General features: G+C 52.2%; 1 long non-coding RNA gene across 22 annotated transcripts in view; it reads right to left on the minus strand.

Annotated features, from left to right (window-relative positions):
• The window catches only part of LOC109443383 (uncharacterized), a 243,067-nt gene that overhangs the window by 186,274 nt on the left and 34,918 nt on the right, over positions 1-21,875 (minus strand). For 3 of the 22 annotated variants that reach the window (XR_016021479.1, XR_016021482.1, XR_016021483.1), the window contains one exon: positions 883-7,959. The exons of 16 other annotated variants lie outside the window; for them this stretch is intronic. This is a non-coding gene — a long non-coding RNA (uncharacterized LOC109443383). 3 more of the 22 variants (XR_016021486.1, XR_016021485.1, XR_016021480.1) reach the window with 3 other exon arrangements.

Here is a 21,875-nt window from a genome sequence, read left to right on the forward strand (position 1 = left end):
TCCTGAAATGCTGGTGATGTTCTGTTCATCCAGGTGGCAGCTACACACTGATATTCACCTGGGGACATGTGTGCTTGTCTCAATGCAGATCACCTCAATAATATGCTGGTTAACATTTTTTTATTTCTCCTGTGAAAATATGTTGCCGGGACATTGCAGGCTTCAGAACACCCCTCCAGGTTTGGGGATCAGCACCTTGTAGGTCTCCCTAATCTTCCGTATCTCCGTGCCCCACTGCCTCACCGCTGACCTTGTCCCTCAGAAAGCACTGAGGGGGGATACGTGGCAAACAAACACGCACAGGCTTGGTGACATGGAATTCGATCTGGAGTTGCCCCACAAGAAAATATGGCCCCCAGCCCCTTTCTCTTAGCTGAGTCGCACGCTCTCTCTTCTCTGTCTCCTGGGCTGTCAGACCCAAATATGTCATTTCCTTCTTGACGCTCCCTACCAGGTGTGTCCACCAGCTGACCCCCCCTCCTGTAGTAGACATTTTGAAGAAAAAAGAAAAACAGGATGCCTCTATTTCCTACCCAACATCAAGGTAGCCTCACTGTACCCCAACATCCCCTAAATGCTCTGGTAACTGGAAGACTTAAGGAATCTTGGGTTGGCACAGACTGGTGACTAGGTTATGAGGTACAGAGATGGAAAGCCAGGGCAGGAAGTCCCTGGCACCACTGCTGTGACAGAAACATATATATAGTTTGTAGCGGAAACCACAGAGCGTGTCACCTACGGTGCGTGGGGCTATGTTGTCCCCTCTCTCTGCTTCTAGGTCTCCTCGACTGTGTGTTTCCTGTCTTTCCCTCTCTGGCAGTGGCATCAGTCATGTTGTTAATTTTAGGATGAGCAAGAGTCAGCAGGTGTTGATTTTCATACCTCTGAAGCCGAGCCAAGGGCAGCTACCTTGGCTGGACGGATGGTGAAGCAGTTCTCTGAGGGGCGCATGGAGTCAGCAAAGCTCTCACACCCTTCGCTTGCCCCACTTTCTCTTTCTCTCAGGTCTGTGAGGTAAGATGTTTTTCATCACTGATGCCACAACGGAGGTGTCTATTTTATCTTTTTATGACAACGGGAGAGGCAGCAATGTCTCTGGCCAGGCTCCCATTATTCCTGTGTGATACCCCAAGCACTGGGGCCCGCCTCACCCGGGGAGATAAATCAAGGAGATTTGTTCCCAGGGAAAGCGGCCGCTGTCCTCCTGCTGACAGGCCCTATTTTTGCTTCATTTCAGTTTCTCCCCAAGGGGTGCTGGGAGGACAGGGATCAGAGCTTTGCAATTCCCGTGCCTTCCAGTACACTCTCCCCCTTGCACTCACCGGATTCTCTTTCAGGGGATGGGGGATGAGGTGGGAGCTTGGGAGGCCAAATAAACCAGGGTGTGAATCCCAATAATGCCACCAGCAACTGGCCACAGGCACAGCCCTGAGCTCTTGGAAAGTGGTTCCTCGTCTGTGTGATGAAAGCAAGGAATCAAATCCGTGTCCCCTGGGGCTCATCGTGGAGGAGAGGCTGTATGGAAAGTGCTCGGCACATATCCCTGCCCCAGGCGGGCTCCCAGCTCACACAGTGTCAGATCAACGTCCATGACAGCCCTGACCAGCCAGCACTGTTGCGATTCCCACCATGACGCTTGGGAGATGCAAGCCGAGCCCAATCCCACTCACTAACGTTACTGTGCCAGAGACAGGAGGTGACGAGGTGACAAGAGAGCCCTCCCACGGCCAGGCACCTTCATCCACATTATGTCACAGAGCCGTGCTTACAGCTGTCACACTGGTGAGGCACACGGATGAGAGCTGTTCTTTAAAAATACTGACATTCGGGTTCTGTCAGGCTCCCAAGTCCCGCATAGGCCTTGAGAGCTCAACAGATGCTCAGTGAGTGTGGGCTGGGGCCGTGAGTGATTAATCACAGCTACACAGGGTGTTCACCATGTCAGGTGCGGCGCTGGGAGCTGAAATCACGTCGGTGCATAAAGACAGGATCCCTGCCTTCAGGGAGCTTCCGGCTGCACGGAGAGACCCAGAGGCACAAACATGCAGACGGTGCGTGTCCCTGATCGGCGACAGGTAGGCATTGGTGACGCCCCTGGTTACCACAGCAGGGCAGTGGGTGCTGGCGTGGCCGAGGAGAGGCTGGACCACACTGGATGCGAGAGGCCCCAGCAAATCAGAGTATGAGAAATCTTGAAAATAATCGGGTTCCATTTCCTAACCAATAGCTGAGACATGAGGCCACGAGAGGTAAAGTGACTCACCACAGTCGCCCAGCCGAGACCTGCAGGATGCAGAATGAGAAGGTGGGCTGGGCACACAACGTCTGGGAGAGGACGTAACCCTTTTAGCCTGGTAGGTGCAGCGGCGCTGTCCGCAGAAGGTGGCATGACCAGAGGCCTGGCAGAGCAGGTAAGAACCACATCTCCTGCACGCTCGCTCCAAGAGCGTTGGTGATATTAAGTCATGGAACCTCAACAAGGTGAAGTATCAACTCCTTTCAAATGAGAACCTTGGGGCACAGCAGGCTGGTGCCTAAATCCTGCAGGCAGTCAGAGACAGAGCTCAGAGATGAGCCGGGCACTTAGCCTCCAGAGCCTGTTTGCTCGGCCACTGGGCTGTCCTGCCTTTAGAAGAATTATATAGTGGGAAAGACTGGGGGCAGGGTGACAGGATAAAGAAGGCTCTGGAAGCCAAAGATGGAGAGGGCAGAGGCTCGGTTGCTGGAAAAGGCGATGAACAGAGACTTCCGATGCATCGACGGTATCTCCCATCACACTCTGACCAGAATGGCCCCACCTCAGTGGCCTGTCAGTGGGCCCCAAGTCTCGCTCTTTTCCCTGCAGTAAGTCCATCGTGTTGCCCAAGACATGCTTCTCCAGATGGCTTCTGGTCAGAAGGGGAAGAGCGTACAGCTCTGGCCGGGAGCCATGACGTCATTCCCGCCAGACTCAGGGCTGTTGTGATCGGAGCCCCCGGGGAGGTGCGTCTCCCCATAACTGACCCCTGACTGCTTCTCCCCACCTGCGGGCAACAAGAGAAACGCTCCTGTGGAAACCTGGGAGCAGTGTCCAGGTAGAATGTGTGCGTTCTCACGAACGGTCCTGCAGACCCACCAGGACTGAGGCCCCACCTTTACAGGAACACAGCTGTCCTCATAACATGTCCCTGCGGGACCTCCCAAGAGCTTTCCTGTTCATTAACTAGACCTGATCTGCGAGGAATAGCAATAGCCATTTTAAGAGAGAGAAGAGGCAGACAGACAAACAGACCTGGGTCGCGGCAGGGAAGGGAGGAAAGAGAAGGACACAAGGAGGGGATTCCAGGCCAAGTGTCCGCCAGCACTTTACAAATAGACCAGGGTGGGAATTTCAGCTCCAACACTTGGTAAAGAGCTGTGAAACCTTGAGCCTCACTCTTTGAACCTATACCCAAATCTGCAAAATGGGTCCTGCCTTGCACAGTTAGGGGGACGATAAAGAGAAAACCTACATAAGCCCTTCCACATCCTCCATGAAAGAAACCCTTCCATGTCATCAGCTCACCCCCACTCTCCTTTACAGCCTAAACGTGATTAAGATACTGAAACGAATCGTGAACGAGGTCTTTCTACAAACGACAAACCTTAAAAGTTTGGGTTTCGTTTTGCTCTCTTTTTCAGTTCCTTCTGTTTGTCTTTGCCCACAAAATCCTTTAGGGAAAGGTCAGCAGAGACCCAAGTGTCAATCAAATCCCCATGACGAGGAGGGCACCGTGCCATGGAACTGAGCCATCGCGCAAGGAGTCAAGGACAGTTGTTACAGGACAGGAAGACCTCACACTTGAAGACTCAACAGAGAAGGTCTAGGGCACATGTGTTCTCCAGAAAAGTAACTCTGAAGGAGACTCACGCTCTCACACAGTGGTGGGGGCCGGCCTGAAAAGCTTCGAATCACCTTAAAGAAACAGGCCCTGAGACCTCATCCATGTGAGGACCAAGACAGCAAAGCTGCCGTGGATGGGCTCCAGGACCTTGGGGAGCTCCCTACAGACCTGGAGTGGTTTTCATGGATGGATCACATGGCCCGAGAGGCATGCAAGTTGGAAAGAAAGAAAAAAAAAAATGCTCAGAGTAGGGGTAGGGGGTGATGCCCAAAGAATGGAGAAAAACGAGAAATAGCACTTACCACCTATCAGAGAAGAGGCCCCTTTTAATTCCCCCCATTTAACCCTGGTTAATGCTCACAACCCCCGAGACAGGTCTCTCTCTTTATCCCAGAGCTACAGAACCGGCAGCCTGGGAAGGGTAGGCACCTTGCCCGAGGTTACACAGGTAGCAAAGGTGCACCTGAACCCAGGCCCGTCAGACTGCAAGTCTTCGCTGGGTCCATCATCACATCAAACCCCGGCCTCACTTTGGGATCTGAGCACCCTGAGCTCCTGCTGTCTCAAGGGCTGGAGAGTTGGCTTCCACCTGGCAAGCCTGCTACACCTGCCCTTTCCCACATCCCACAGTCCCACAACCGCCATAATCACCACCTTTGTTCCAAGTCCTCTGTAAAACCTGGATTAGCTGGGCTTCCGGGGAGGTCACGCTCCTGACTGCGGAATGCATTTCTGACTTTCACGGAAACAAGTCTTGGCTTCGGGTCGCACAGGCACATTTCACTAAGTAAACTCTGGCAACATCTGCTTTGCCCACAGGACCCAGGGTCAATCCAAAGTGGAGGGGGTGGGGCAAGAGGAAAAGGTGAGAGGACGAAATGCAACCAGCTGGGAGCAGGCACAGTCAGCCATGCTGGGCTGTCCCCCAAGGGCCCCACGGAAGGCAAGGAGCTGAAAACTTCCAGCAAGTGACGTGGAAAAGCCTAACGGCTTACACTGTCCTCTCCTCTCCCCCTTCCCCCGCACTCAGAAGGCAAACCCTGCTTACGTCCCAGCCCACCAGCATACGAGGCTCAGGGATGGAAAGAAGGCATGTGCAACACGAACACTATCTAGGGAAAGAAAAGAGAAGAAAGGAGGCAAGGGAAGAATGAAAAACTAAGCAGCAGAAATATTAACTCGTTAAAAACATGTCAGAACAGCAGTCCAGAAAAGAACGCTGATTTGGGGAACGTAAGTCTCCAGAGCTCTGTGGGAACTAACTCTCTCTCTCTCTCTCTCTCTCTCTCTCTCTCTCTCTCTCTCTCTCTCTCTCTCACAGCCATTCAGGGGTGTGTATGTGTGTGTGTGTGAATCACTCCACAGTTAGCAAGTGCCTTCATGCTACTAGACCCACATTAGGTTACCTGTGCCAGTGGGCCTCACACCTCAGTGCACCATAGAATCACCTGGGGGCTTGTTACAATCCAGACCCCAGAGGTCCACCCACAGCAATTCTGGTCAGAAGGTCTGGCGGGGGGTGGGGGATCCACTTACAGGTCCTGGGTGACAATGGTGCAGGGACGCCCAGAACTCACTGAAAAAACCCTGCTTCAGGGGCTGACTGCTTTCTGTCCACCTCTGAGATGAAGTGACGTGAGTGGTTGTAGCTGGGAGGGGTGTGAGGGGCCCACACCCACCCTTACTGAGCAGCTTCTGTGCCAGCCCCATGCCTGGCTCCCCGCTCTCAGGGTCTCGCTTTGTCCACACCCACTCTCACAAGCAGTCACTAGATGCTTTTTACACGTGAACAGAGAAGGCTCGCCAGCGTGGCTTGTCCAAGGTCATCTAATTAGGAAGTAGCAGGACTTGGAATTTCCCTTTGTCTCCAAGGGGGAAATAAAAGGAAAGGAATACACTCTCAATTCTGAAAACACGAAGTGCTTCAGAGGAGAGAAAGGAAATGGACCAGAACAAAGAAAAGGAAAACAAATGATTGAGCACTTACTACCTGCCACACCTCTCTTTTATTCCTTCAGATAAAGTCCAGGGAGCATGCGGTCTCGAGGGACACCCCCTGGTTCCCACAGACATAACACAGGGAGGAGAAACAGATCCCAGATGGCAAAAGACAGGATGACCCACAGTCACACGGTAAACGGATGAGAGAGTTGAGACTAAAACCCAGCACTCAGATTTCTCCCCCAGTCACCATACAAAACTCAGTCGAGCTCACCACACACCTCATCATTTCCTACTTTCTCTACAACACACCCACAGGCACCCAAAGGGGCATGACCAACGCAACCCGCGTGGCGACAGCACACAGCACCGTGGCATAAGCCATGAGGAAGATGAAAACCATCCTTTGGGGGTGAACAGGGTCACACGACACATCTAATCCCATCACTTCTCTGGGCCAAACCCGCAGGATTATAGTCAACCGCTTCATGGACGGGCCAAAGGTAAAGCTCACAGCTAACTCTTAGGGAGCGCCTTCTAGGTCACAGGTACCGTACATCTCGGTCTCTCAAAGCCCCTACCAGGCAGGTACCAAGCCCATCCCCATTCCTCCAGCTGAAGAGGATGTTTCCATAGACATTTCCAGAGCACCTAGAGCTTTGACTGAGGACCGCAGGATGAAAGTGTCAGTGTCACAGCAGACTTCATCTTTCCTTCAATCAGCAAATATATACTGAGCGCCTGCACCTGAAGGGCAGCTCATGCTCTCATCCATCTACCTTCTCCCTGGGGAGGAAGGTGGGCTCTGTTGGCAGCTGTCTTAGGAATCCTTCCTCGCAGCGTCCTTGCTCATGCAGGTTCCCTGCAGTGCTCTGCTGTCCTTGCCCTGTAGCTGCATCACTCCAATCTCCGCCTCTGCTATCATGTGGCCTCTTCCCTGTGTCTCTACAGTGTTCATTCTTCCCTCTGTGTGTCTGTCTCTGTGTTCTCTCCTCTAAGGACACCAGTCATTGGACTTGGAACCCACCCTACTCCAGTATGACCTCACCTTAACTAATTACATCTGCAAAGAACTTACGTCCATATAATGTCACATTCTGAGGTTCCAGCAGACTTAAATGGGAAGGGGGAGGAGAAAGGATGTTATTCAACTCAGTACGGTTGTCTATTGTGATCTTCTACTAGACAACAAAATCTGACAAACATTCTCAAACTTTGGGGTTATGGAGTAGCAGGGAACGGTACAAATAACCAGGTCCTCAAGCTCTCAGGCACTGCGGTTTGGGTGGAGGGGGATCCTAACGGAAAATAAACAATGGTTGTTGTCTAACGTTTTCTCTGTTCTTCTGACTTTCAATGTTAGTGCAACCCTACAAAGCTCCATACTGAGTAATGAGACTTAAATAATTAACACTTGAAAGCATTAGCATCATTCTGTTATTTAATAATCAGGAATAATCATGCCGGCTGCATGATTTACTAACGTGTCACACGCACTCGCAAGCTTGTTGCGTCATTCGCTGGATGCCATCTTGAGCCTGGCCCCCAGGCCTCTGGTCACCACCATCTCTGCCATCGGCACTGTCTCAGACCACTGCAAGCAACCCCCACATACAAAGTACACGCTGAGGACACAGCAGTGCCGACGGGGGATGGGTGTGTCTGGGGGAATTTTAACTCCTTCAAGTTTAGCACACATTTCACAAGTAAAGAGGTGGCATTACAAAAGATAACCATGTGAAGAGGAAGGAGGACCAGCATGCAAAAGTACAGAGGGTGCCAAAAAAATGTGTACACATTTTGTTTTTAAAGATTTTTTTATTGGGGGAGGGGAACAGGGCTTTATTGGGGAACAGTGTGTACTTCCAGGATTTTTTTTTTTTTCCAAGTCAAGTTGTTGTCCTTTCAATCCTAGTTGTGGAGGGTGCCGTTCAGCTTCAAGTTGTTGTTCTTTCAGTCTTAGTTGTGGAGGGCGCAGCTCAGCTCCAGGTCCAGTTGCTGTTGCTAGTTGCAGGGGGTGGAGCCCACCATCCCTTGCAGGAGTCAAACCGGCAACCTTGTGGTTGACAGCCCACTGGCCCATGTGGGAATCGAACCGGCAGCCTTCGGAGTTAGGAGCACAGAGCTCCAACCGCCTGAGCCACCGGGCCGGCCCCTGTGTACACATTTTAAGAATGGAAAAAACTGTATGAAAATTGTACTAGTCGATATATACTGCTAACATAAGATGAATGCAAGTCCCATTTGACTTCTGCAATTACAAGAGGTGCTCAAAGTGGTTACCATCAGCGTCCAGACACTTCTGATGATGGCGAACTACTGCTTGAGCAACACTGACCAACTTGTATGCATTGTTTTTGGCACACCCCTTGGTATACATGCAGGACCATTAAAAAGATGGCACTGATTCAAATGATGGGAAACTACTTAAATAAACGACGATACATCCACACAATGAAATGTTATCTAGTCATGTAACTAAGCCCCATATTCTGGAAATACTCAGAGCATTTACTTCTGGGTAATGGGACTAATATTTCTAATTGTCCACTTTTCAGAGTGGAGAAGGCCACAGACACTAAGGCCACACTGCCTGCTCTTTACCAGATAGCGGCTCTGTCACCGCCACATGTCACCTAACCTCTGTGTCTTAGTACCACCTCCTCCCAGGACTGCTATGGAACGAAATTAAATGAGTTAATATTTGCAAAGGACTTACCACAGCTGCCTAGTTCATAAGAAGTGCTATATAATTCCTTGTTAAACAAAATAAGTATTTACTTTACAAGAAAAAAAATATTTAAAAAGTCAAGGAAAAAACTATTGGTAGACTGGGACAGAAAGGACCACAGAAGCCCAAATACTGCTACCAGGGCTAAGTTGTAGCCTGGTCTGGTATTTTTCCTTTATAATGGTTTCTGGTAGACATTGCACCCTCAGAGAAGGCACAGTTTCCAGTCACGAGAAAGCAGTACACAGTCTTTTATTGGGGGGTGAAGGGTGGGTGACCAAGGACCTCTGGCACATTGACATCAAAAGAGATGCTCCACAAGGGGTGACAATTCAGAAGGTCCTGGTTTCAGGTCTTAGGACTCCCCAGCCAGTCTCCTTCTCTACAACCCACCCCTGCCCCCAACTCACACATGCCCCAGGCGCCTACACACTCACACACACACACACACACACACACACACACACACACACAAACTGCATAAACAGTAAGACTGCACAGCCTCACGGGCTGGCCGCAAAGTTCGTTTTTCTCCTAGAGCCCAGGCCAGGCCAGAGGGCATTGCCCTCCCCACAGGGCACCCTCCAGGAGCACCTGAAAGCCTGGCATTAGGAGCGCTGCTCCTTGTTCTTCCAGCCAGGTGGCTGTGTGCTGGCCAAGCCCAGGGTACTGCAGAGGAATGGGAATGGCAAGATCAGAGATAATGCCCCCCCACAAAATTCCTCCCCTTCCACCCCTCTAACTGGGGAGGAGTGAGTGGGGGTGTTCCCCAAGGAGGAGCTGATGGGTTGGGTTTACACATTGAGAAGCTGCCAGGCTGCAGAGTCTAGGGCCCCCTCCTCCTCCTCCTCCAGCAAATGAGCCCCTCCCCTTTATCCTCCCTGACAACGTGACCTTGGCTGAGGCCACAAACAAGCCCAGGCAGCATCCCCAGCCATTCCTGGCATGCTGGGTGGCTAAGCCGGCAAAGGCCACAGGCAGCCCTGGAGCAGCACTGAGGAGGGCAGCTAAGGGCAGCTGAGCCAGGCGCTGGGCAATCCACTGGGTGGAGCCTGGCCCTTCGGGCGAGCAGCCCACACTCGTTCAGGTACCTGCCAGGCCAAGCTGATGACAACAGGGGCGCTGTCCTGGCTGGGGTTTAATGAGGCTTTAATGTCATTCGACACAGTGAATCCAAGCCTTACACACACACACACACACATATACACACATGCGTACAGTGTTAGTGACAAACCCCTCACAGATACAACGGGCCCTCTCCTAACATGGCCCCAGGCCTCTAAAAGATGGACCTCAGGGCTCCACAATGGCATATGAATCTAGGCGAGTGTGCAGAATACAACAATACCAGTCTGCCCCATGAATGCCTGTGTTCACTAGCAACTAACTCAGCTCCCACGAGAGCTAAGGTCTCAGCAGCAGCTTCTGACACCTCTTCACGCCCCCTCCCCCCAACCCCAGGGAATGGTGGGCTCCGCTCTCCCTGTCCCCACCACCCCAGGCTTGCCCAGCCTGACCTGGCGTCCTCCTTTAGGCAGGGGCCTCCTTCATTCCCCTGCTCACCTCTAGGCTCCCAGCAGGTGCTGAATGAGGTGGGAGTGGGAAGGGACAGTGAGGGAAAGCCAGGGAGACCCAGTGCGTGTATTCCAAAGGGAACAGACGGGGCCAGGGTCACCTGCATCCAGCCCCCACTGCTGCCTGATATCCCTTTCCTGTGGGTCAGGGCAGGAAAGAGGACGGGGTAGGGGTAGGGGTGGTGGCCACATGCCCTGCACAGACACCTCAGGAGGACCCTGTCAGCGGGAGGTGCGATATGTGTCCAGGAAAGATCGAGAAGGGGCTGGAGCACGGCCAGCATGCCGGACACGCTCCTCACTAATGGCTAAGGTGTACTTGCAGAGTGCTCCCGAGATGCTTAAAGACATACCGAACTCCAACAGACCAGCAATTAAAACTGAAAAGAGCAGGGCGGGAATGGGAGGGGTTCCACCACCCGAGGCACCCTGACACCTGCCTTCCCAGGCTGCCAGAGCCAAAGGCTGGGCTGTCAGAGGGAGAGGTGCTGAGCATTTGGCATGTACACGGGAGCTTTTATCACATGATCTCAGCACATCTGGTTACTCAAGTCACCCCTGCCAGGTCACGAGGTAGGCCCCGGCGGCCCCAGTCACCTGTACGGGGTTGCCTACCCGTACCACACCCAAGAGGACACTTCACTGTGACGGTCTCCAGCTCCCACGCCCCACGGTGCATGCCACACAGTGTGGCCATCAAATGCGTTATCCATCACCACCTGCTTCCTAGGACTCTAGGAACAAATTACCGCAGGCTCAGTGCCTTCAACGCACATCAGTTTACTATATTACCGTTCTGGAGAGAAAGAGTCCCAAAGACCCTCACTGAGGGTCAGCAGAGCTCCATGCTTTTCTGGAAGGTCTGAGGGGATCCCCAATTCCTCGCCTATCCAATCTCTTGAGGCTGCGCCCAAACTTTGGCTCGTGGCCCCTTCCTCCATCTTCAAAGTCGGCAACGTCTCTTCTCACGTTGCACTGCTCTGACCTCCTCTTCTGCCTCCTTCTTCCACTTTTCAGGCCCTTGTGATAAGACTGGAGCCCTCAGAAAACCCAGGACAATCTCCGTGTTCCAAGCTCAGCTTTCAATCCACCTACAACCTTAATACAACTTTGGCCATATACCATGGAGTTCCACCGATGAGGATGGGAACACTTTTGGGGACACTGTTTTTCTGCAGGCCACATCCATATTTACGCCAAACCCCAGGCTGCTCACTCAATACCCACAAAACCCCCAGAAAAGCAGGCCCCCAGATTAGCACCTACCACCTCTGCCCCCTGAAAACGCCTGGGTGGCCCTGATCTCAGCAGCTCCTGGATGGTTCCAACCTCCTCTGCGTTCCAGGGATCTGCCCCCAGCTTGTGGTGCAGTGACCCTCCTTCGTGCCCACCTCACAGATGAGTAAACAGTGGCCAGAGCCTCCCTGGGCCACACAGCTCCAAGCGGTGGGCCTGGGGCTGGCACATGGGTCCCCACCTCAGCACGCTCTCCACGACCCCATAGGAACCCAAGGCCTCGGACCAGTTCTGGACGTGTGTGTTTCACCTCCTGCCGGGGTCCCGTCCAGCACAGGGGCGGCCTCTGGTGGGTGGGAAGACCTCCAGCTTGACTTCTTATTGACTCCCTGGAGAATTTCCTAACGTTAGAAATGTTCTGTCAAATTCAATATGGGTCAACTATGACAATGGATAGTGGGGAGCACGAAAGGAAACCAATATGCACTGAGCACTTGCTAAGTGCCAGGAAGCGTCCCACACTCACTGAATTTGCCCACAAACCCTGGCAGGGGGCCTAATGAGTTCACTTTACTGACAGAAGGCTGGGTCTCTGAGCAATCAGCAGCATGGCCACACTCACACGGCAGAGGATTGGCAGTGCCCCTTTTGGAGCTGGCTGGCTTTCTCCCCTCCACCACGAGGCCTCCCCCATCCCTGCTTACCCAGGAACCAAGCATTCCAACCCTACAGGGAAGTTATCTAACCAGCTGACCCCCGTGTAGACTTTCTCTTCCTCCCCACCCCCAGCGCAAACCCACACCCCACCTGCGGCTTCTCCTGCCAGCACGATGGGCCCTGGAGTGGTGGAACCAGAGTTCTCAGTGGGTTTCATGCCTCGGCTTGTGACGAAGGAAGCTTCTTTCCCCTTTCAGGGCAAGCCTGGGGAAGCTACGCCGGGTGCAGAGTGTAGCCAAGCAGAGGACGCAGCCGGCTGTCACTGGGCACTCACCTGGAAGCCATTGCCAACCTTTCCCCTAGATCTCTCTCTGTCCTCGCGGAGCCAAAATAGCCCGGAATGACGGATGCCAGTGGGGCACGGGAGCAAGGCCCTGCCACGCCAGACAACCTTTGCTCCGCTCACCCAGACACCAAAGCAAAACCCTGACCACAGGTACACAGGGTCTTGTGGGATGCGGGGCAAAGGTGGGATCCTACACCTGGCCAAGTCCTGGATCGGCCGTGTCCCAAGCTGCATGGCCTTGGGCAAGTCACTTTACCACTCTGGTCATTCATTTGAAACACTGCACTAGGGGCTCGGGTAACACATAGGAAGAGACATGGTCCCTGCCCTCAAGAAGATGTGATTCCCTCAGAAAAGCAGGCATTAAACAAATGTTCACATGAACACCCACTAAATTAGAAATTGCTGCTGATGCTGTAAAGGACCCAACCCCAACCCCACCTCTTAGTTAATCTGGGGGTTCCAGGTAAAGGTCTTTGATGAACTGCCATTTATCCTGACACCTGAATGCAGGACTTGCTATTTGCTTATGAAAAAAAGAAAGGAGGAGAAAAATAAGCTCCTAGGCAAATACCACTTAAGTGGGGACATTTAAAATGGACAACAACTGCCAAGATGAATGAGCCAAGTCCAGCATTTACTTGCAAAGCAGGATTTTGCTACCACAGTCAGAATGCAGATTTGCCAAGTCCCCCATAGAAATGGAGGTGCCCAGGCCTGGAAGAGCATGCCTAACAAAGAGCCCCATGTGGCTCCCCATTCCCTCCCACCTGCAAAATTCACAGGTTAATCAACACAGATCTTACTAATCAGTGGGGAAAAAAATCTGCTAACACCCCAAAGGGAATGGACCGGGTGACAAAATACAAACAGGCAACACACATGAAAAGCTGGTCAATCACACCAGACATCAGAGAAAAGCAAGGAGAACATCCTTTTGTCTTGGGGCGGGAGCTTCTCACATTAGCTCCATTCCAGCTGTAGGGTCTGTTGCAGTAGTTACGATGCTCAAATTGTAGGAGCCCTTCTCAGCAACGCTCTCCTAGCACTGCCTGCCGAGTGGGCACTGGGGAAACATCCCTCCAAAGACATCTGACAGAATGCATCGAGGCTCTATGAAGCGCCTCCTATCTTTCTGGGGGGCCCTGCCAAGAAAACCACCAGGGGTGCATGAAGAGGTTTGTGTGTTACAAACGGCAAAGGCAGGAGGAACCGTGACGGCCAGCAGGGCTGACTTAGATAATGAAACACTCCGGCAAGCACAAAGCATGCAGGCCTCAGTGAGGCTCCTTGAACCACCTTCCTCACCTCTCTCCCAAGCCCACATAGACAGGGCTCACCTCCCCTGGAAAGGAGAAACTAGCTACGGGGTACCTTTCCTCTGCAGGTGCACGATGACAGCTGGGACAGCCACTCGAAACCAGTATTAAAAACCCTGAGTGACACCAAGAAATGGTCATATAGTGTGAAGTAAACAAAGTCAAGACATGAAACCATATGGCAGCCGGAAGCAAGAGGTGAAGAGTAGCTATTGCCGAGGGTCAAGGTTGTAGGTGACCTGTCTCTCCTGCTTTGTTTTGCTTTTATTTTTTCTGCTTTTATTTTATTTTATTTTCTGCCTGTATTTTTCCAACATTTCTACAAATTAAGCATGCTCAGGGTAAAAAAAAAAAAAAAGAAAGAAAAAGAAAAAAGAAAAACAGAACAGTTTGTCTGCCTGTTAAGTTCCACTCAATTCTGTGATTGGGGCCTGAGTGATGGTAGAACTGAAGGGGCCAACTCAGAACTATTCTGCCAGGGTACGACCCTCCTCACACCACAGGAGCACGTGTTTCTCACAGCAGCGGCTTCCTAACCGGCCCATGACTAGAATTGTGGCCCAAACGTGGGGGCGAAGGAACTCACTTCTGGAAACGGCAGTAAAGGAAGCAAACTAACAGCTACCAAGCATGCGCTGTGTGCTGGGCCCAGGGATGGAAAGGCAACAAAGATTTAACAAGTTTTCGAAGTGGGGCCTCTGGCCTGAGTCCATTGATCTCCTACAGTTCTACTAATTCAGGGTCTTGGGGTCTCCATATTCACCTTGAGCTCCTCCCTCTGGGCCCCAGGGGTCTCAAGAATCAATTCGTCCTCCAAGATGGAAGGAGGCTGGGTGGAAGGATGGATGATCACACAGAAGAGTTGCTGGGTGGAAAAGTGGTTGAATGGGAGGATGGTTGGACGGGAGGCTGGCTGCACTGGAGTGAAACACAGGGGATAGTTGGGAGAAAAAAATATGGCAGGATGGACGGAAGCATAGAAGAGAAGCACAGATGGAGGAACAGACAGAAGCACAGGAGAAAGGAGACAGTGCAGTGAACTCATGAGGAAGAGTTGAGGTAAGAGTTTCCCAAACAATACAACAGCAGCAGACAGGAGAAGAAAGGCCGGGGACATCCCCCAAGTTCACATCTTGACTGTGGGGCACCGACAGCCATTTTGAACATGTGTCAATGAGAAGGGTCCTCTGCAGGGAGGGTCTCTGCCTAGAGGAGGTCACACAGCAGGAGGGACAGAAACAGCCACAAGGCAAAGTGATCAACAGGAGACTGAGTCTCAGGGGCGAGCACATCTTATCTACAAAGACGACCTGCCAGGGGGCAACCCACCAGCCCGGAGTCTCCCCATGGCTCTCCCCAGCCCTAAGTTCCCAGAAATCCTTTCCTCCATTGCTCCAGTCTGGGATTCCCAGACCTCTGGAGGTGCCTTTGGGGAGCAGCCATCCCCAGCCCCACACCGCACCCCAGCGCCCACACCTGGGAACCAATTCTGCCAGGAAGAGGCCTTCTTCCTGCAGCACCTACTTCCACTGCCAGAACCTGCTCGTCCTCTCCTCGCCTGGCAACCAGGTGCCTTCACAGAGCCGCCTGGCATTTCCAGTAAGTCGCCCTGCCCAGATTCGCACACACCGCTCCCCGCAGTCCCTGAGGCACCACCACTTCTCCTCACTGCTGGCAGCTGTGGGCCCGTCACGGGGCCCTGCACGAAAGGATTATGTCACCAATCAGCTTGTAGAGCGGCATTATTTTTGGGGCTCACCACACCCAGATAATACAAGCTTCAGGAGGAGGGAGATGACACATTTAAGGAGGGAAGAGAAAGCCATCTCCCCTCAGGACTTGTGACTCAGCCTCTCTACTTGTAGGAACAAAGAAACAGATGATGGCTGAGGACCTGCCCTGTACCAAGCACTTTGCGCACGAGAGCCTCATTCAAGAACCTTTGGCCTAGATGGTACTGCATCCATTTCATAGATAAGGAAACTGAGGCCAGGGCAGGTTACATAACTCGCAGGCCTCAGATCAACCCCAGGTGACTCTACCGCCCAGATCTGACTTTGCACTGACGCCTCCAAGGCCAGCACTACCTCATGTCTCCTCAGTCTAGAGAGAAAGCACAGAGGTGCTGAACAGGATCGGATGGGGCGTCAGAGCTGCGTGAACAGTCCCCAGGCTAGCAGTGGGCATGTCTGCCCCAACCTCACAGCTCCTTATGTACTATGGCCGGCACTGTGTTGGCCACTTAGTGAGAAGTAGTCCAGGGTAGTAAAGAGGAAGCAAGCTCCCAAGACAGAGCTCCCATTCTGCGTCTGCCGCTGTGTGGCCAGAAGCAAGCTACTGAACCTACATACGGGTCCTCAGTGAAGAGCCTGTACCCTCACGCCTGGCACGACGGCCATCCAGGAACTGCTGGCTCTCATTCTGTCCTCCACTTCCTAATAAGATAAGAACCCACACTTCGTCTTTGGGTTCTGACGATGTGAGACTACAGTTAAGGAGTTGCACAGCCACGCCGTCCACGGCAACTGTCCCCCAGGAGACCACTCACTGTCAACAGGCAGAATCACATGGAGAGGAAGAAAAATACTCGGGTTGTTTGCCTCATTGAAAAGGGCCATGAGCAAGGAACCTTCAGGTGTGGTACCTAGAGAAAAAGGAAGAGACAAGAGCACCACTGCTCTGCGTTCGATTTCACTCAGGACGCTCTCATGGGCCAGCCACACAGTTCTAGAAACCGGCATCTCAGTCATTCTTGTACAGAAAAGTGCCCTGAAAGTTCAGTCAAAACCAGAAACCCCTCCCTCGGCATCTGGCCTTTTTGGAATATTCCATATGCCTCTATTCAACAAGCGTCCACTTCAGTCTCTCTCCCTCTCCCTCCCTTGCCTGCTGTAACCTCAGCAGCCATCTCGTTGGTGCTAAGCTTGAGTCTTCTGGGGTGTTTCACACTCCAGATAATAACTGAACTCAGAACCCCAGGCCCTTCTAGGCTGGCAGCCCTCAGAAGATCCCGAACATTACACTCCATTACCTTAGTTGCTTCAACTAAAACCCGCGTTTCCTTTTCTCAACCCAGTGCTTAGCTTCCTCAGAGCCCACCCTACCAACCAATCTGTTTGGAAGATTTATTTGAAGCTGTTTCCAGCTCACCAAAGTTTTTAATCAGAGAAAGATCACATGATTTAATATTCATTCATTCACACATTCGACAACTATTTATGGAACGCCTGCTGTGTGTCAAGCAATACACAGGGTGGAGAAGGGAATGAATACAGGAAGGGAAAACAAGCAACAAACTTTCAAGTCAGAAAAAGTAGGCCTCCACCCGTGGAGTGTCCCTAACTCCCTGACAGTCCCTAGGGGAAATGACGACCTCCTCTCACAGACAATGTCATTAAGAGTGTACAACAGGTCGTGTGCGTCTCAGCATCCATTACCTGATACAATGGAGACACAGGGCAGGCCCTCTCTGATTATCATCTTAGACTAAACAGAATTCTACAGTCTCAGTCAATGCATCTACCAAATGGGATAACACAAAGATGGAAGGTTTGAATGAAACTAAATACGTGGCAGTACCCAACACTTCTTAGCCTCAGGTGGACTGCTGGAGGGCTATAAAAATTTCGCAATTAGAAGCACAAGTCCTTTGTCCCCACACTCTGGGCCGACATGCTGGCCTTGCCGCTTACTATCTGCATGGCCTTGGACAAGTGACTGTGTCTCCCGAAGCCTTAGTTTCTTCATCTGGGAAATGGGCACTATCACAGTGCCCCTCTCCATTAGGTTTTTGTTGCATATTAAATACGTTAATATAAGCATTTTAGCACAGGCCTGGCACATAGAAAGTGCCTGTAAAAGTCTTCTGCAGACTCCGGGCCATGTTCCTGAGTCACTCCGCACGCCAGCTAAGCCCTACGCACATTCTCCATCATAGGCTTCCAAATCCATGGTCTCTATCTAGAGTCAAGGGCAGGCATAAGAAATTCTTTACCTCCAAGAAAGGTGGCTACACTCCCATCTTCCTCGAAACATATAACCCTTGCTTTCCTTCTCCACTTTGGACAGAAAGGTAGGCAAAGAGATATTTCACATCTCTCTTTTAAGAAAGAAAAACAACAGGATGAGCAAGAATATAACAGCCTTTATACGGGGCCTCCATGGGAAGGGTGGGGGAGGGTGGGATCCCGGGAACAGGAGGGAGACCATCCCAAGGGGTCAACTGCCCGATTTCCTCACACCCCACCCATCCCCATGCACCCCCCTCCGCCTCCCAGACATAAAACTTTAGGGGTTCTCACTGTCAAGGCCTCCAGCTGCTTCCCCATCCCTGGCTCTGAGGTCCACCGCCCCAGTTTGCCCTCAGGGCCCAGCACGCAGGCTCAATCCACAGTGACAGCAGGACTCTTAATGACACTTTTGTTTCCTGTAGGTCTGCTTCCTGCCCTGCTGACAGCTGCCTTCCTTAGGGAAGACTCCAGCAGCCAAGTGGTAAAGGGAGGAGAAACAAAGAAAAGGAAGGAAGCGAGATAGAATGAAACAAACAAATAAACCTGACTTGAAGAGTCTAATATAGCGAACTGAGGTCTGGGGTCAAATTCCAGACGTGCCACTTTCCAGCTCGGTGACTGAGCAAGTGTCTTCTACTAAACCCTTAGTTTCTTCCACCATGAAATGGGTGTAAGGACAGTCAGTGCCGGCTCCCAGGACAGAGATGTTATTTTTGCACCTGCTCCCTCACAGCAAACAGGGGTGGGCTTTCAAGGTCATTTCAAGATGCTCACAAAACACACAAGACACAGGAGGTGCGTGTGCTTCTCCTATGGCCCTGGGAGGACATGAGACCCAGCCTTCTTCCCCTGGGATCCTGCCTGGTTGTTCAAGCCCAAGCTTGCTTAATCTGCCCAGGCTTCTTTCCTGTAACTCAGCTGCTGACTTGAGTGAAACGCTTGGGACTCTGAATCTCAAAGGGACACAGCAGATCCTACAAGGCAGAATTAGGACAGGTCTGTCAAACGATCACAGTACAAGAGATCTCGGGGGTGGCCAGCAGCAGAGAGGGCCAAATGCCAATTTGGGCCCAGGAGGGTCCCACAAAGAACTCACTGTTGACAGGGCCTCGCAGTGACTCAGAGGATGAATGCACTTGGGGCAATGACTCAGCGCCTCAGTGCAGAGGCGGGCAGGCGAGCGCCCCTGAGTTGCCTCCAAAAAACAGGGGGTCCCGTGCCAGGCGGGCAGGGTGAGAGTCAGCCCAGAGGAATGCCTCCCCCCAGCCTGCTGAGGACTCACTGGGCTGGCATCCCGGGGGCACCACGTGATAGACCTGTCGCCGGGCCAGGGTAAACAGGCAGGGAGTACTGCTTCCCGGCCCGGGGCTGAGGTCATGCCTGCCCAGAACGACGGGGATCCTAGCAGGGTGGGCAGCCCACGGGGCAGGAAATGACCAGGATGCGCGTACACTGCTTTCTTGGACTGGACAGAGAGAAGCCAGAAGAGAAATGACGGCTCACAGGACAGAAAAGGGCAGGGCAGGCACACACCCCTGGGGGACAGTGGAAACCTGCAGTGTAAATTATTGTATACGGAGTCCAGAGACTCAATTTGCATCTCGTCCCCACCCTCCTACCCTGGATCCCTCTCTCCTCTCCCTTCCCCTCTGTTTCCTCTCTCTGCCTGTCTGTCTTGAAGTCTCTCTTCTCCCCCTCTTTCTCTCATTCATTTTTAGAGACCTCAGTCACAACCCCTCCCCCAGCATTCAGGACCACATTGCACCCCCAGAAAGTCTCTGCCACAAACAAGGAGCCCCCTCAGACTCACCTTACGTCCTTTAATCCTCACAGCAACTTTGCTGGGGGCCAGGTACCGCATGTCCACTTTACATGTTTCCTCATTTAAAACCCCAACCCTTTGAGACAGAAACTGTTATGATTCCCTGTTTCCCAAATGAGAATGCTGAGGCCCAGAGAGGTTAATATCACACTGAAAGTCACACAGCTGAATTCAAAACCAGGCAGGCTATCACGAGGGTCCATTCACTAACCACTGAACATCACTGACTACTTGTCCCAAAGCTCCCAAGCAGGGGAATGATATGCTGAGAATTTAGATGATTCATCGAAGGGCCCCATGCTTATTCACTCCTGAGTGTCTCTCCCACAGGCTGCTGGGCACAGCACCTTGCAAGGGGATGCAGTTAGTGCGATGTGGTTCCACGATGCCTCCCAGCTCTGCACAGAAGCTGCAGAAATGCTCTTTTGCAGATGCAGTCACTGAGGCTTCAGTTTGGAAGTAAACACCATTCACACAGCAATTATCACCATGACTCAGGCCCAAGAATTCTAAAACCAGAAATCAAGGCTGCTTCCCCAGTGCCTCTGAGCCTGGGTACGGGCGACCCCAAGTCCCAAATGGTCAGTCAGCAGGCAATGAGGCTCCAGGCCGTCCTTCTGCAGCTCTGGCTAAGCTCCAGCGGTGGCATTGGTGGATGGAGACGTGCCCTGGGTGAAGGGTTTCGCTAACTTCCCATGTAGGACGGCGACAATACAGACTCAGTCACAACCTGGGACATCCGAGTCTGAGTCACTTGATGGGACCCACCAATGAAGCCAGTCCACAAATGCTCAGGGGACAAAGAACCCACGAAGACGGCCTGTCCTGACCTCACTCTTGCACGCAGAAACCGTGTGCCAGAACACCTAGTAAGTAACCTGATTCAGAATGAATGGAGTCTCCTCTCTGCAGCTCCTGACCCTGGTCCAAAATCACCCGACCAAAAGGCTGAGAGGAAATGCCTCCTGCCGCTGACCAATACACCTTCATCCCAGGACTGTCCTTTCACGGGAGGCAGAAGAGGTCATCTCCAGAGAATAGCTCTGCTCCGGACGAGACCACCACGGCCTGACTGCCAATCCCATGTCAGGGCCTGAGCTAGGCGTTCTCACACATTATCTCACCTAATTCTGACCAGAGGCCTGCCAGGTACACACTACTATGTCCAGCAGACAAAGGACCGTGAGGGGGTCCCCAGGGGTTAAGTCACTAGGTCACACAGCTGTGGACTGAGTTCGGATTAGGAACTCTGCATTATCCAGCACTGTGGCCCTCCCGCTTCCCACACAACCAACCACAGCGCACCCAAAGAAAGGGGAAAACCACCACAGAATGGTGCCCCTCCCTTCCCCCCCGCAAGAGTGTCAACGAGACCAACACTTACAGAGCAGGCAACCACGACAAATCAGTCCGTGGATTACTCACAACACTATTCACCTGTGACCCCAATAAAGGTTTTAATAGTTAAAATTTAGGTGAGATGTCTCTCCTCGTGTTGGCAATTGTTTTGGATTCCTCCTGTCTTCTTGTTTTACTATAAAATTTTCTGTAACCGCCATTTTATTATTATTATTTTTTTAATTCAAGAAAAAGGGCCTGTGACACACCAGTGAGTCGACACAAGAGACCAAAGGATAGAATTCAGGTTGTCAATCTTCCATTGCTCAATCCACGTGTAGACATTAATCGTGTGCTCTGACAGCTGCCAGGAGCTCCACAAGGGTCAGGCAAACCGACTCTTCGTAACACCTACAAAGCCAGCTCTGCCCTGGTCCACACCAGGGCTGTGTGTGACGAGACAAATCACAGCGCTCGGTCAGCGATACCAACGCCCGTTGTCTCCGTCCCTAGTTATCTTTCTTAGGGACCCTGAACCGGGAGCAGAGGCATCGTCACCCAAACACCTGCCCCCAACAGGCACATGTGGCCTGAAGTCAAGCTTCAAGTCAAGCTTCAAATGGTGTATCCGACAGTAAAAATCTTTTACAAAATTTTTCCTTTGCAATGCCCAAGTGCCACTCCCCGATCACCTGTTTTGTAAACCGGATGTCTGGCCATCAGGTCCTCTTCCAGGGAGGCACCCCTTGGCCTGACTTCCCTGACAGCCTGCATACAGCCATGCAAGCCCCTGCACACGTGTGTGCCCTCACGCCCCCTTGCACACGTGTGTGCACCCACGCACAGGCACATACACAGGCACACAGAGAATCTGTCTCCTCTCTTGTTTGTAAGTGTCCCTGTTTCCTCCTCCGTCCCCCTTTACGTCTCCTGGCCTGTGCAGCCTGGAGCCTCAGAGCTTCTTCTTAGGGAAGGCTGAGCCCTGGAAGTTTCTGGAGGAATCTACCTTTATCTGATTGCAAACCAGTCTTTCTACCT

The sequence above is a fragment of the Rhinolophus sinicus genome, chromosome 6, assembly GCF_057876585.1.
Source record: "Rhinolophus sinicus isolate RSI-liver-muscle chromosome 6, RSI-T2T, whole genome shotgun sequence".
NCBI classification, from domain to species: Eukaryota; Metazoa; Chordata; class Mammalia; order Chiroptera; family Rhinolophidae; genus Rhinolophus; species Rhinolophus sinicus.